Source organism: Cryptomeria japonica, chromosome 5, assembly GCF_030272615.1.
Source record: "Cryptomeria japonica chromosome 5, Sugi_1.0, whole genome shotgun sequence".
NCBI lineage: Eukaryota > Viridiplantae > Streptophyta > Pinopsida > Cupressales > Cupressaceae > Cryptomeria > Cryptomeria japonica.
The window spans coordinates 82,036,639-82,052,718 of record NC_081409.1 but is presented as its reverse complement, the minus strand read 5'-3'; positions in this window follow the sequence as shown (position 1 = coordinate 82,052,718).

The window sequence follows — 16,080 nt, the reverse complement described above, 5'->3', positions numbered from 1 at the left end:
CTACTTAAGCTCATTTTTCTGCTCTACAACAATCTCTTCTCAATACACCACACATATTGATGAATTCATTTGTTTTCACATACACCACTCTCTGATAATGCAGACACAACATAAACACCCAAATTACGTGAATCTAACACCTATTTATATAGATCATCAACCTTGACTACAAGGTTAGCCAAACGCTCAACCCTTAATTACAAAATTACACCACACGATACATAAATTAATGACCAAACTAATACAATGACATAGACAATATAGCATGGCCCTAAACCAAACCCTTGAACATGCATCACCACCAAAAATGTCACTAAGATCAACCACAACACGTTACACCACCAAAAATACTAAATAACACAAAGAATATCAGTGGACCCAAAAGATATTCAATATATCACACATGGATCAATGCATACCATCAAAACAAATAGAACACAATTAGGAAACACCAACAAGAATGTTAGAATCATCTGCAATAGCTACACAACACCACTTATTCAAATCTTCATTGATCAACATGCTAACACTCAAGAACACTTATCAAGAGCAATTTGGACTAGAAAGATGACCTACGGAGCACCAAATCCTGAACCATCCTAAATGAAGATACACATGAACATCCAAAACATTCTCCCAAATCCGTAACCAAAGATATGTTCATACCAGAGCACGACAGATCAAATACCAAACTCTACCAACGACTGAACACAAAAGAACAATCTTCATACCAGAATCCACAACTTGACCAAATCACCACATAGAATCATGGAATCAATAAAGAATGAAGTATTTATAGTTGACTTAGAATCCCACACAAATGAACCAACTAGATCAACTCATTGCAAACATTGGATCACCAAACAACTTTCAGTAACACCAAAACACAAGAATATGTTGACATTAATGACAAAAACATAACCTAGCAACAGCAATATCCAACATCCTCTCATGTTTAGTTATTTGATAATTTATATTTTTGTTTTTAATGTTTCTTGTTTATTGTGATATTTCTATTAGGATTTAACTATCTAGTTTTTGAGTCAAACTCATTGACCCATGATTCATGAATAGTGGTTCACAAGAACCCATCTCTCATGAGCATTGGGACTTCCCAAGAGGTCACCCATCCCAATACTACTCCAACTCAAGTGTGCTTAACCATAGAGTTTCCTCCAAGGTTAAGAATTGGGTTGCAAGCCAAGTGGGCTTAACCTTTGAGAAAACTCCATGGTTAAGTTCCCTTGAGCTGGAGTAGTAATGGGATGGGTGACCTCCCAAGAAGTCCCAATCCTTCACCTCTGTGAGCATAACCTAGATTCAATGAGTGCTAAGTGTTCCATTCATTCTCATGAGAGATGGGTTCTTGTGAACCACTACTTATGAATCATGGTTCAATGAATTTGACTAAAAAACTACACAGTTGAATCCTAATAGCAATATCACAATTTGACTTGCCGTGAAAAATATATCCTACTTATCAGTTTCTTTTTTATGTTTGTTATTTTTTAGTGGTAGATAATGAACTAATCAAAGTAGAAGTTATTGTATAAATTTTTTTTTAAAAATGCCAACTACTTCATGATCCCTTGAAAACTTAAATGAATTTTAATTCTATGCTAGAAGAAACATGCATAGGTCTCCTCCTTAACATACTTTACAACTAGAATAGAGGAAGTGTTGTCTTTCTTCCCATACAATGAGAAGATAGTTCAATGTGTTAGATTTCAAATGATGAACTTTCAAGGTACACATTCTTAAGATTGCCAATTATAAACTTAATATGAATAAGCTAAATGAGTATAAAAACCTCACAAGTTCCATAGAAGCGTATGTTTAAAAAAAATTGCAATTTATTATGATTGCTTATCACCCCCTATGCCATTTTGTTGACTGATGTTTCCCACCAACACATTGTAATTTTTATTATGCGTGTTTTTGTTCTTGGATCATGATTTTTTGGTTAAAAATTCTAAGGCGACATTTTTTCTTGATTTTTGTACATAGCTATTTTTATCTAACTTTCACTAATCATAACTTGATTTTTATCCCATTTAATCCCAAAAAATTAAAAAAACATGGTTTCTTGGCTCGCCAAGATATTTCCAAGAACTAATTTTGCTTCCATACTCACAATCTTATTGGTTAAGAAACTTAAAACTAATTTGTTGATGCTTATGGATCACACTTCCTAGCATTAAGTATAAAGAATTAGATGGATGCATTATTAAAATGAAGGATTGAATTATAGTAAATAATTATCCATTTTTAAACAAATGATTGTCTTTAATAACAATCCTCATTTCTTAAAGGCAAATGGTTTTAAGAGAATGCATCTTTTGAAATACTAATTACATTGGTCCATTCAGGTAGGGGATCTAGTATTTATGAATTTTAGATTAGATATGACCTGAATTTTGAAGATTTTTGGAATAATATGTCAAAAGCAATTCAAGAATATATATTGGATAGGGTGCCATATGCATGCATAAATACTCTTAAATGTAAAAATTTTATTCTAAAAATCTTGTTCACTGTTAGTCTACAATTGGAAGAATTAAGTACATTTATTGAGAACCTCATTCTGGTATGTATGGCTAGCATGGGTTCTACTGAACAGGGAAAGTTAGAGAAGATTTATAGGCCACAACATGGTAGCTGGTATTGGAATTATACACTCTTATGAGAATAGTTAATGTTGTCATTGATGGCAACTAACCGGCATTCATATGGCAACCAACTAGCATTCATATGGCAACCAACTGGCATTCATATGGCAACCACTGACATTCATCTGGCAACCAACTGGTATTCATCTAGAAACCAACCGACAGACACATGCACTGACATCAATAATAGACTTCTACATACACTAGCAAGAACTTCACCGGCAAAGGCTATAATGCATACTGACACTCAGGCCGGCATGGAATAAACTGTTATTTATTGTTTTGAATTGTAATTATCTTTTGTATAAGCCGACTTGGTATATTGTAAAAGACTCATATATAAGAAGTCTTGTATGTCATTTTTGTATGATGCATGGATGAAGAAAAGAGAGTATGTATGCGAAGGATAAGGCAGTTTTGTATAAGGTGATTTAGGACAGTAAAGGTTTTGGTTATAGACTGAGCTTAAACTAGTACTAAACTTGGCATAGTTGATGTTGATTTGAGCAGTACATTGTATTGGATTTAATCATTCATTGTGTAACTCAGTGAGACTTCTATTTTGTAACTGAGCAGTGAGCTCTAGGTTGTTGGCCTTCCTGCATGTGCAGGCCCCTCTTGTAAGTAATACTTATTCATTGGCCAGTGAGTGAATATTGTGGGTCACAAATCCCACTGAGGTTTTTCGCACACCAAGTTTCCTTGCTAAAATATCTTGTGTTATGGTGTGTTTCTATGTTGTCTCTGTTATTCTTATTTTCTACACTAATTATTATTTACCGGTACACTGTTTTAGGATGCAAAGTTATTAATAAATTTAAATATTTTGTTAACCAGTGAGACACTGATTCACCCCCCCTGTCAGTGTCTTTGGGATTGTCATTAAATCTAACAATTGGTATCAGAGCCTGGTCCTCTATTTCCAAAATCCTAATAGCTTGAGGAAGATTTTGACACCGGTACTGATGGAGAACTTAAGACAATAGTTGGAAGGAGCTCTTGTAGACTATGATGCAGAAAAAGTGAAGAACATCAGATTGGAGGATGAACTTAAAATTGCTAGAGAATTCATTCAGGCACTTCAAGATAACCTGTTTATTGCAAAGAATAAGGGAAAAGAACTTCATATGCAATTGTAGAATCAAGATGATGAAGAAAAAGAGACACTCAGAGACATTGCAGACAAATTGAGGATATAGAACAGTAACATGAAGAATGAAATGCAAGATTTGACCATGAGGCTATCCAAGGACATTGAAGATAGGAAGAAGAATGAAGAAGACTTGCCTAGGAGACTTAATGATGCTGGAAATGAGAATTTGAGACTTAGTCATGAGAATGATATGCTAAAGATAGATCTGATTCACATGCAACATGACAAGGATGAGCTTGTAAGACAAGTTGGAATTCTAGAAAATGAGTTGGCTACTGCAAATAAGAACAAAGACAAATTCAATAAAAGTTTGGAGGAGCTTGATGAGATGCTAAAAAGTCAGAAACCCGATGGAGATACTAATGGACTTGGATTTGAAGTTGGAGAAAGTTCCAGTACTGCAAATAATCATGATCATAGTAAACCGGTAAGAAAACCTAATGCTTATTGTAGACACCCACAATTGTCATGTCTAATTAAATAAATATTTTATTTATTTAATTATCTAAGCTTAATTCTTCTATTAAATAAATAAATCTTTATTTATTTAATTAATTAATTTATCCTCTTCTAGCCTTATTTCTCATTTAAATAAATACATTTATTTATTTAAATTATCCTTTTCCTAAATTAAATAAATATCTTATTTATTTAATTGATCCCACTTCTTCTATTAATTAAATAAATATTTATTTATTTAATTAATTCATTAACCTTTTCTACCCATGACACATGTCATTCATCTCTTAATTCCTACACTACCTACCCCTTTCATTATTTTATTATTTCCTCTACCTACCCTCTAATCATAGCCGACCTCCTTTTACACCTCTCAATCTTATCCCTCCATTTCATATTGTGTCTTCTATATAAGGAGATACTTTCTTCATTATCAAACCCTAATGAAAGATTTGAAGGACTTGACTACACTACGATCCTACTAGCAACCACATTCCATTCTTTGTTGAGCTCTTGTGCACATAAAATCTGAGAGAAAATATATCAAGCAAGATCAATGGAGATAGGAAGAATGGAGATCAAAACCCTATTGGACATGTGATGGTATAATCTTTGTGGTTTCATTTGATTTGCATTGTCTTAGGTAATCTTCATATGTTATGGTGGATCTTTGTTGTTGTTAGGCTAGGGTTTTGTGGTTGAATTCATTTAGCCTTTCAATATTGTTATTATTGTTATCCATTTTCACCATATACATTTTGGCATGCCTAGTGGGACTCTTGTCCCTTTTGCATTTAACATTTTGTTGCAGATTTTGTGTTTGAAGTTGCAGATCTGGCATTTTCGACATTTTCGTATCTGCGCACTTTCGGATCGTGTCTTTGATTTTCTGGTGCATCTGCGACATCTGGAGCCACGTCTGTGTTTTCGATAATATCTTATTTTGCAGGTTCCAGGAAAGCGCGTCTGTGTCACAGAATCGTGTCTGAGCTGCTTTTATCCACGTCTGTGTACAGAAAGTGTGTCTGTGCTCTGTAGCCGCGTCTGTGTCTCATAGAACCATGTCTATGTCTCAAAGTCGCGTCTGCGTCGAGTGTAATCGTATTTGTGTTCATCAGTTTCAAATTTTGAGTTTTTATTGATTCAGTTTTTGGATTTTGCATTTAGGGTTTCAGATCTGGTTTATCTTGAGCTAACATTTTCAGATCTAGCTCACAAAATTGGTGCAGCTTGTCTTGGAAGCAAAATCGTTTGGTTGAAGGCCCCTATTTTCACAAAGTCTTTTGGGTTTTAAAATTTACCTAACTTGTGTGCTTGCAGGAAGGGGTGATCATTTGAAACAATCCAAACTACTAACACCTCTTTGTTGCAGGTCCTTGGCAAGGGTTTTTGGATTTTTATTGTGTGCCTTGTTTTCATAGACTAGCAAACACTTCAATTGGTGCACTAAAATTGAATCATTATCTTTTGTGTCTTGAGCAATAGGCTCTTTTTGTTTAATCTTTAGAGGTCCTATCTTCCCGTGTGGTCATTAGGACTACTAGTGAGAAGAGAACGACCCAAGTGGTAGCAAAAGAAAAGCCATCTTCTTCCAAACCACTATAAATAACTATATTCATGGTGAAAACTATGAATAACGTGTGCTGATTAGTTCATACCGACACTATGTCTCCCCATAAACCTGTTTGATCAAATTTATTTGATTAGTTGTAGGGCGTAACCCCTACCGGCTGGGAGCCTTCTGTATTTACAGAGCTGAAAGTGCCACATATATGGCCACACGAGTAGATGCCCTTACTGGCACCTTTTTGTTTTAGAAGCCCAAATCCTTCTAGTTGTTGGGGCAGGAGGTCAGACCTCTAGTAGCGGCCCACACACATACGGTTCTTAGTAGAGATACAAAGTTCACCATGGGGAATTTTCATGGGGACTGATGCTTGGCTGACCCAAGAAGTGAGTGCCGAGGGTGGAGCCAGTGAGGTCAAGCATCTAAGTATCCGCTCTGAATAGCATAGCCTCGGGGGTAAAACCCCATGTGGGATCAACAACTATTGTCTTGGCCAGCCATAAGAATTGTGCTTGACTTATTTTAAACATTTAAAACATTCAAGACCAAACAACAAAACATTGTGTCTTTTGTGTCTTCAAGTGTATGGAAAACATTTTTACATCAAACAACACACTTTTCTTGGAGTCATTTTGAGTCTAGACACTTGCAAACATTGAGTCCTCATTAACACTATGTCCTCTTGTCACGAAAAACAGTCAAACAATCAGATTTGGTCACAACAAAAATGACTTCACAGATTGGAAAAAAAATTGCACAAATTTTACAGAAACGCATCTGTGTCGTACATAATAGCGTCTATGTCAGGAAACCGCATCTGTGAAGGGCAGAAATGTGTCTGTGTTCCAACAGTCAACATCACACTTTGCAAAAAAAAATCTCAGAAATGCATCTGTGTTAAACAGAGCCGCGTCTGTGAAGTATACAGGCGCGTCTGTGTCCAGAATTGAAAAACTGTTATAGTCCAGCAAACAAACACAGTTAGTTTCAGAATTCTTGAGCTTCCTAGGTCATTTCTCCAAGGTTTCATTTAGCATTCAACCTATCTTTGGGTCTCACAAAATCCATCATTGCTTCACATCTCACTTTACATTCACACTTGTCTAAACTTGAGTCAAAAGGTCACTTGCTTGTCCTCACTATACTTTGTCAACACACTACATACAACAACACTTTGCTAAGTGGTCCCTCATCAAGGTTTCTTACCTTTGGGTCTCATTTGGTCTTACTTAGAGTCAAGGTCAACTTACCTCATCAAGAGAAACTATCCTCTCTTTGGAAGTCACACCTACTCTACTACATGCATACTTGGTCTTACACTTTGGACATTGCATGTACACCTCATATTCATTTACATTCCATCCAACTCTTGGTCTTCCATACTTTTTTCCATTTTTCATCTAGTCTCACATATCTTGGTCAATACCTAGTTCATGGTTGAAACTCGTCTTCAAAAATCTAGGAGAGAACCTAAAGAGGCTCAAGAGTCCGCAAACATGAGTTCTTATGAGTATGACAATGATATCTTTTTCAATTCTGATCATACTACATTACCTGACATGGATGCCTATAGAAACATTCCAAATGTTGAGAACATGGACACAATAAACAACAATGCTACACACAATGACAATATGGACAACTTTTCAGTACATTCAGCAGATGTGGAAGAATCCATTATGAATCCCCATTTCAATCGATTGGTTGAGGAAATAATGAGGAGGGATAGACAATACTTCTTACAAATGATGGCACAAAGTGGAGCCAAGATACCTCATGATTTTGACATGTCTCAAATAATGGAAAATCGTCCTTTGCAACAAACTCACTCCAACATGGATCAAAGGAGACCTAATAGCGGGGGAAATAGAGGACCACATATAGTACCTGAATCACCATCAGCTTTGCTTCAAAAACCAGAGGTCCCACATACACATGGTCAAACATATGATACTCACCTTCGTAGACCATTATGGAGGTCTTATGGAGAAAAATATGCTCAATCACATATCAATGCTAAGGATCAACCACCAAAGCAATGGGATATTCGAAGGCATGCTCAAAATTTGGACACAAGGAAATCCCGTGTCAAATTTGGGGGCAATACAATAGAATATGACATGCCTGTAGAGTATGGTATACATGCACAAAATAGATATGGTGTTCCTCAACATGAATCTATACCAAGTGGTCCATATACGCAGCATCATTATAGACCTCCTCCATATGAACATGTGTATGATCAATATCATCCATATATGCAACATGCTCCTCCTCCAATTGGTGCCTCAAGTGGGGGGTATGGTCCAAGAAGTCGATCTCCACCTAAGAGCAATTTGGAGCAACAAATCAAGGACTTACAAAAGAAAATGGAGGACATAAACACACCAAAGCCAACATACACAATGAGAGACATATGTCCTTATCCATTTGACAAGAGCATTCCAATGCCTCCATTTCCTACACACTTTGTGACGCCTAAATTTGATAAGTATAGAGAAAAAGGGGATCCTAAGGCACACATAAGACAATTTTTCATAGCTTGCATTGAGGTAGCAGCAAAAGAGACATATTTGATGAGATTATTCCCACAAAGCTTAGGTGATCAAGCTATGGAATGGTTCTCCCAACTCCCACCTGGTATTAAGTCATGGGGTGACTTAGCAGAGGCATTTATTCAACATTTCTCCTACAACATAGAGACAGACATATCAGTCACTACTTTGTGCAACACCAAGCAAAAAGAGGGAGAATCTTTTGCATCATTTTTACAAAGATGGAGAAATCTAGCCAGCAGATGCTCTTGTGAAATTCCACAAAAACAAATGGTAGAGATGTTCACACAAAATGTTAACAAAGACATTGGCCATGACTTAAGGAAAGCTTGTTTGTCCACCTTCAAGGATGTTATTGAAAAAGGCTTAGTGATAGAAAAGGCCCTAATTGAACAAGGAGTCATTAAGATATTCAAGGAAAACAAAGATGACTTTAAAGGAAAAGACAAGCCAAGATTTTGGAATAAAAACAAGAACACAGTCAATGATGGTGTTGTTGAGGCCAACACAATGCGACCCAAATTCATCTTTTCAGGATCAAGTTCTACCAACAATCAAGTGAATACTCAAACAACTTCCAGATCATGAAGGAAGTACACTCCATTGGGAGAACCACTTGAGTCGGTCTTCAAGAAGCTTGTGGCAAACAAGGTAATCACAGTTCCAGATTTTCCTCCATATGAACCAAAGGTTAAACCAAATTGGTGGAATGATGATGAATATTGTGAATTTCATAAGACCAAGGGTCATAAGATAGGAAATTGTCATCGACTGAAGAACATCATACAAGATCTCATTGATAGAGGTGACATTGAGATTGAGGGACATTCATCTAATCAAGAACATGAGATGTTTAAGGAACCATTCCCAAAACATGACAAGGGAAAAGCTAAAGCCATAGATGACCAAACCAACTATACCAGAGCATCCTACAACTATGATTCAACTATCAATCACATCTCAATGGACAATTATGTCTCTACTATCATAATCAAGGACAAAAACCCTGAGAATTCTACCCAGAGACCCAAGATTGTCCTAAAAGGTGTTGGATCTTCTTCCGAATCTACCTCTGAATGTCATGTCACAACTCGTCGAGGTAAAATCACTTTGCAAGGTGCTCCAACTAAAAACGCTGCTTCTTCATCAACCAAACCTGAGTATGATCTTGTAGAACAGTTAGGGAAGACACCCACACTTATCTCCATCCTTGAGCTCTTACGCATATCCCCCGCACATAAAGCCATTCTGGACAAAATCTTGAGAGACACTACCGTTCCTACTGATTTGAACGTGGACCAGTTTCAAGCCATGGTGGGATACCTTTCCGTTCCACACTCCCTTACATTCACAGAAGCCGATGACGCCTTCGTATGTCGACCACATAATGCACCATTACACATTGAAGCCTTCATACACAAACATCAAATAAAAAGAGTCCTGATAGATGGAGGAGCAGGTCTAAACATTTGCACATTAAGCACTATTACACAATTGGGATATTTTGATAAAGCTGTGAATTCTACAAACAAAATCACCATCAAAGCATATGACGATGAAGAGCGTTCATCCAAGGGCATAGTTACCTTACCTCTCAGAGTTGGGCCAGTTACAAAGGATGTGGTTTGTCAAGTACTTGATCTTGATCTCACGTATAACATATTGCTAGGACACCCATGGATCCATGAAATGAGGGCAGTTCCATCCACATATCACCAATGCATTAAGTTTCCTCATAATGGCATGGAAGTAACAGTTAACGGTGATCCAAATCCATTCATATACTGCAATAACCTGAAATCAAAGACTGAGCCCATCATTCCTAGTAATCGTGAGGCTGTTCCTTCCTCGGCATACGTTGATCCTGAGCCATTAAAACCTTCGACATCAAAACAAGGTGAGCTTAAAGGCAAGTTTCAAGACAAGGGCATGGGGGAATATACTTTAAATCAGACCATGTACTTACAACAAGTCATGAGTTCCCCAAAAGAATATGAAAGACCACATCCTAACAAGCAAATTTCCATCATGATGCTCAAATGGGACTCTACTACCTTTCAAAGATAGGGTGAACTAGAAGAGGAAGATTTATACCAAATGCTTTTCAGAGACAATGAAGAGGAAACACAAGATCACATCAATCTACCATGTGAGAAATATGGCAAAGGCTTCAAAATTCTACAAAAATTTGGGTATGATGGAAAAAGCCCTCTGGGGTTACGAAAGGAAGGCATCATTGAACCTTTACAACCTGAATTGACTTTTAAGAAGGAATGCTTGAAAGGACTTGGTTTCTTAACTCCTAAGGTCCACACTCAAAGGACAGAAAAAGCCTTGCAAATCAAAGCTGCCAAAATGCAACAAGAGGATCTCTATTCCATAGATTCTAAGGAATGGGAATGGGGTTCAGACAAGTCTTCTAGTGATTACAAGCTCACCAAGATGTTCAGAGAGCCAGATGAACCCATAGAAGAAGAGGAATTTTATAACAAGTTTAGAGTTGGTCAAGAAACAACACATGAGGAGTCTACACAGTCCTTGTCTCAAGGTTCTAGGTTGAAATCACATAGGATGAGAACACCTGTCCCAAAGTGCGCTACTAGTGATGATAATTTGGATTCGCTCGCGATCAAGACTGATGAGGAGAGTGCCATCGATGACCTCGATAATTACCTTGACATACCCGAATATAACCACATCTTTACTCTTAGCTCCGCTAACTTCGAAGACATTGAATGCCTTCCCATTGTTCACCACCAACTCATTGACTGGGATCATAAAGGACCTGCATAGCTTGACACATTTCAAAATGATGAAGCTTTTATTGACTACCTGGGCATATGAGACGATCTTCCCCCTGGAGACCATAAAGCGGGATACACTATAGAATTCAATAGCGTGGCATATTTTGGTGAGGGTGTCGGACCTTCCAGTCGCAAAAATGTGAAAATAAGAACAACTAAAGGGTCTTATGGCGAAAACCACGCTGTGGCGCTGTCTGACCCCAAAAAAGTAAAAAGAAAGGACGTATCTGAGGGTGAAAACCTCTCTGAGGCACCCGAGGATGGAAGGCTCGACATTCTCCCAGCCTCATATGAGGAAAAGTCATCCATGTTGGTAGAGGAGACTATCAAAACAAACATTGGTACAGAAGAGGTTCCACACAACATATTTCTAGCTCAATCATTGACAGAGTCCGAAAGGTCAAAATTCATAAGTTTCTTCAAAGAACGACAAATCAACTTTCCCTGGTCATACGCTGATATGCTTGGATTAGATCCGGATTTGGTAATGCATCATTTGACAGTCAAACCGGGGGCAAAACCAGTAAAACAAAAATTAAGAAAAATGCATCCACAAGTGGCATTACTAGTCAAAGCAGAACTTGAGAAGTTATTGGATGTCAGATTCATACATCCAATCGATTATCCCGAATGGATCTCCAACTTAGTGCGTGTCAGTAAACCAGATCGCAGCATCAGAATTTGTACAGATTTCAGAGACATCAACAAAGCTTGTCCAAAGGATGACTTCCCATTACCAAATATTGACTTGATGGTTGATCTCACAGCAGGTCATGAAATGTTATCATTGATGGATGGATTCTCTGGTTATAATCAAATAAGAATCGCACCCGAGGATCAACACAAAACAACATTTACTTGTCCGTGGGGAACTTTCTACTGGAATGTCATGCCTTTCGGGCTAAAGAATGCAGGTGCTACATATCAAAGAGCCATTACTACTATCTTTCATGATCTCATGCACATAACCGTGGAAGATTATGTTGATGACCTCTTGGGCAAATCAATAGACAAAAATACACATTTGGACATACTTTCAGTCATCTTTGATCGGTTGGAAAAATACAAAGTAAGATTAAACCCCAAGAAATGTGTCTTTGGAGTAACCTCCCGGAAGCTCCTCAGATTCATTGTATCCAAAAGGGGAATTGAAGCTGATCCAGCAAAAGTCAAGGCCATCTTGGAAATGCAACCACCAAGAAATATCAGTCAACTTCGATCCTTATAAGGCAGACTCCAGTCCATCCCAAGATTCATAGCACAACTGGCAGATAAGTGTAATCCTTTTCAGCAGCTACTACATAAAAACATCAAATTCAAATGGGATGATAACTGTCAACAAGCTTTCCAGACGCTCAAAGATTATCTTCTAAATCCGCCAGTTCTGATGCCACCAGTTCCAGATCAACCACTGTTATTATACATTTCAGCTACTCCAATAGCATTGGGGGCACTCTTAGCGCAACAAATTGCTGAAGGAAAGGAAAAAGTAGTATATTATATCAGTCACACATTGGTGGGATATGAGCTAAACTACACACCAATTGAGCGTGCATGTCTCGCTGTGGTCTTTGCTTCGTAGAAATTACGACATTACATGCTTACTCATAAGACTAAGTTAGTTCCAAGGATAGATCCATTGAAATATCTCCTCAATAAGGCAACACTTACTAGGCGACTGGCCAAATGAGTAATGATACTGAGTGAATTTGACATCGAGTATGTAGACAAAAAAGCCATAAAAGGACAAGCCATTGCGGATCAATTAGCAGATGCTCCCATGATAGATGATGTTCCTCTCAGTTCAGAATTTCCAGATGAATCCATTTTAACAATGTCACATGCAAAGCCATGGCAACTATACTTCGACGGCTCATATACATAGCATGGGGCAGGAGTTGGCATCCTCTTTATAACTCCTCAAGGGGATTCTATACCAAAATCATACTGCTTATCATTTCCTTGCACTAACAATATAGCAGAATATGAGGCATTAACAATAGGATTATGAATTGCAATTCAATGGAAGATCCAAGAACTTCATGTTTTTGGGGACTCCCAACTTGTCATCCGTCAAGCAACTAATGATTACCAAACAAAAGATGAGAAATTAATGCCTTATAAACAAATGATGGATGACCTGAAACAACACTTTACAAAGATAGACTTTGGCAGATACCAAGAGAGCAGAATTGTGCTGCAGATGCCATGGCTACAATTGCTTCACTGATTGATTTACCTCCCAACGAGACCCGCTATGAGTTCTTGGTGGATAACCTTTTGGTCCCTTCATATGAGATCATGCCTACTGAGATGATATGCATTGTCGGTCCCGAATCCCAGTTATATGGTTCCATTTTCACATACCTACGTGACAATACTCTACCTCCTGATCTATCAAATAACCAACGTCGCACCTTCATTTGCCAATCCTCTCGATATGTCATTTTAGCTGATATCCTATACCGGCGAGGTCTAGATGGCACTCTTCTTAGATGTTTAGAAAGCGACGAAGCTCAAATTGCGTTATGGGAAGTGCATGAAGGATATGTGGTCCACATGCTAGTGGTCCTACCCTGGCCAAGAAACCCATCAAGACTGGATATTATTGGCCCAATATGGAGAAAGACTCATATCAGTTTGTCAAGAAATGTAAGCAATGTCAGATTCATGGAGACCTCATACATGCACCAGCACAAGAACTTCAACCACTTGCATCTCCTTGGCCCTTTTGTCAGTGGGGACTCGATCTCATAGGCAAGATTCACCCTCCTTCCTCCAATGGTCATAAATTCATTATCACTGCCATAGAGTATTTTACAAAATGGATTGAAGCCATGCCTTTCACACAAGTTACTAGAAAACAGATTGCTACATTCATCCTTAATATATCATTTGCCGATACGGTATTCCTGTTTCCATTATCACTGATAACGGGCGTCCCTTCAAAAATCAGGATGTTCGTGAACTCTGTGACCACTTCCATATCTCCCATCATTTTTCCACACCATATTACCCCCAAGGTAATGGCCAAGCTGAAGCGTCTAATAAAACAATCCTTAAAATCCTTAAGAAGACAGTCGATGATGCTGGTCGTAATTGGCATATCCAACTTAATCTTGCACTTTGGGCCTACCGCACAAGTGTTCGCACACCTACAGGAGCTACACCCTATTCACTTGTCTATGGTACTGAATCCATCTTGCCTATTGAGGTCGAGCTACCCTCTTTACGGGTTTCTTTGCAAAACATCATCAGTGATGAAGACTACAGAGTCTCTCGCTTACAAGAGTTGGAACTATTGGATGAACGAAGACAAATTGCTTTTAGTCATCTCAAGGCTTACCAACAACAAATGAGTCATAGCTACAATCACAAGGTCAAGCCTTGCACATTTGAGGTAGGTGACTTAGCTCTCAGAGAAAATCCTAAAAATCAACAAGACAGAGAGAAGAAGGACAAGTTCGAACCAAACTGGCTTGGTCCCTACATTATTACAGCAGCATATGGATCTGGTGCATATCAGCTCTCAACTACAGAAGGTGAACCTTTGGAGGATCCTATCAACAGCATGCACCTTTGCAGGTTCTACACATAGCTCTTCGGAATATCCTAATTCAAAAATACAAAAAAAAATAAAAAATTTCAAAAATACAAAAAAAATAAAAAATTTCAAAAATACAAAAAAAATCAAAAATTTCAAAAATACAAAAAAATAAAAAAAAATTCAAAAATACAAAAAAAAATTATAAAACAAAAAAATCGTTACTTGATGAAAACCTGGCAAATAGGCGCCTTGTGACACAAAAAACATTGAAAAATCGAAAAAAGTAAAGAGAAATAATTTTGTCCAATGGTGAAAACCACTTCGGTGGCACCCTGGGCAAGTACCATGGTGAAAACTGGGTCACCAGTGCCATGCGTAGAGACATTGCTCCTCCCTCCTTCAGGATTCTCTTTCATCACTTCACTTTGCACACACTCACAACCTATTCGTTCATAATAAACTTACCCATTCCCATCATGGCTTGTTATTGATCTCCCTAAGATTGGTTAGCCATTCATAATAAACCTCCCTTTTCATCCCTTTCCATCCATAATAAATCAAATCCTATCTATGGCTAAGGAAAATCCTACGTCTAGTGATGGGTGTGGAACTGAGAACATCACATGTTTCAAGGAGTACAGTTTCTTCCAGCTTTCTTCAGTCTATCCGTGCACAATCCGCAATAAAGTTTCATCTTCTCCGCAATAAAGTATCAGTTTCATGGATTCAGTCAGTTTCAGATGAGACGCAGCAACAACAATGGGCTTCAACAAATCAAATCTTTCAACAGACTTAGACAACATTACGGTTCAGTCCTATCTATCCATTTTGTGAAAGTAAACATTGTGACCACAATCAAATAAGACTTATACAAGTGACAAGAGACACTAAATTTGAGGACTACAGTGGATGTTGGTGTCGATTCTTGGTTTTCTTTTGATTTTTTCTTTCTGGTGACATGTCTTTTAGCTTTTCCAGGATGTTTCTGACTAGAGATTCTATCTCCAGGATGTCTTTGACTAGAAAGGTGAGGATGGGGTATCGTCACCTACTTGTATTTGCTGTCTGTGGATTGTCTCTTAGTAATGCTATAACTTGTCCAAGGATATGAGGACACTGTGAGTCTAGTGTGAACTGGGGCATTCCTTATTTGTGGTTGTCTTATCTCCATGCAAACAGGTACAATAACTTTCTGGGTCGAACATATACCTCGATTGTCATAACCTACTTGCCATAATAAAGCTCAATGATGATAACGCACAAGAAGCTCTTTCACTTTCATATCTTCTGTCTTCCATCCCCCTTTCTTGATTGACTTCCATTGTC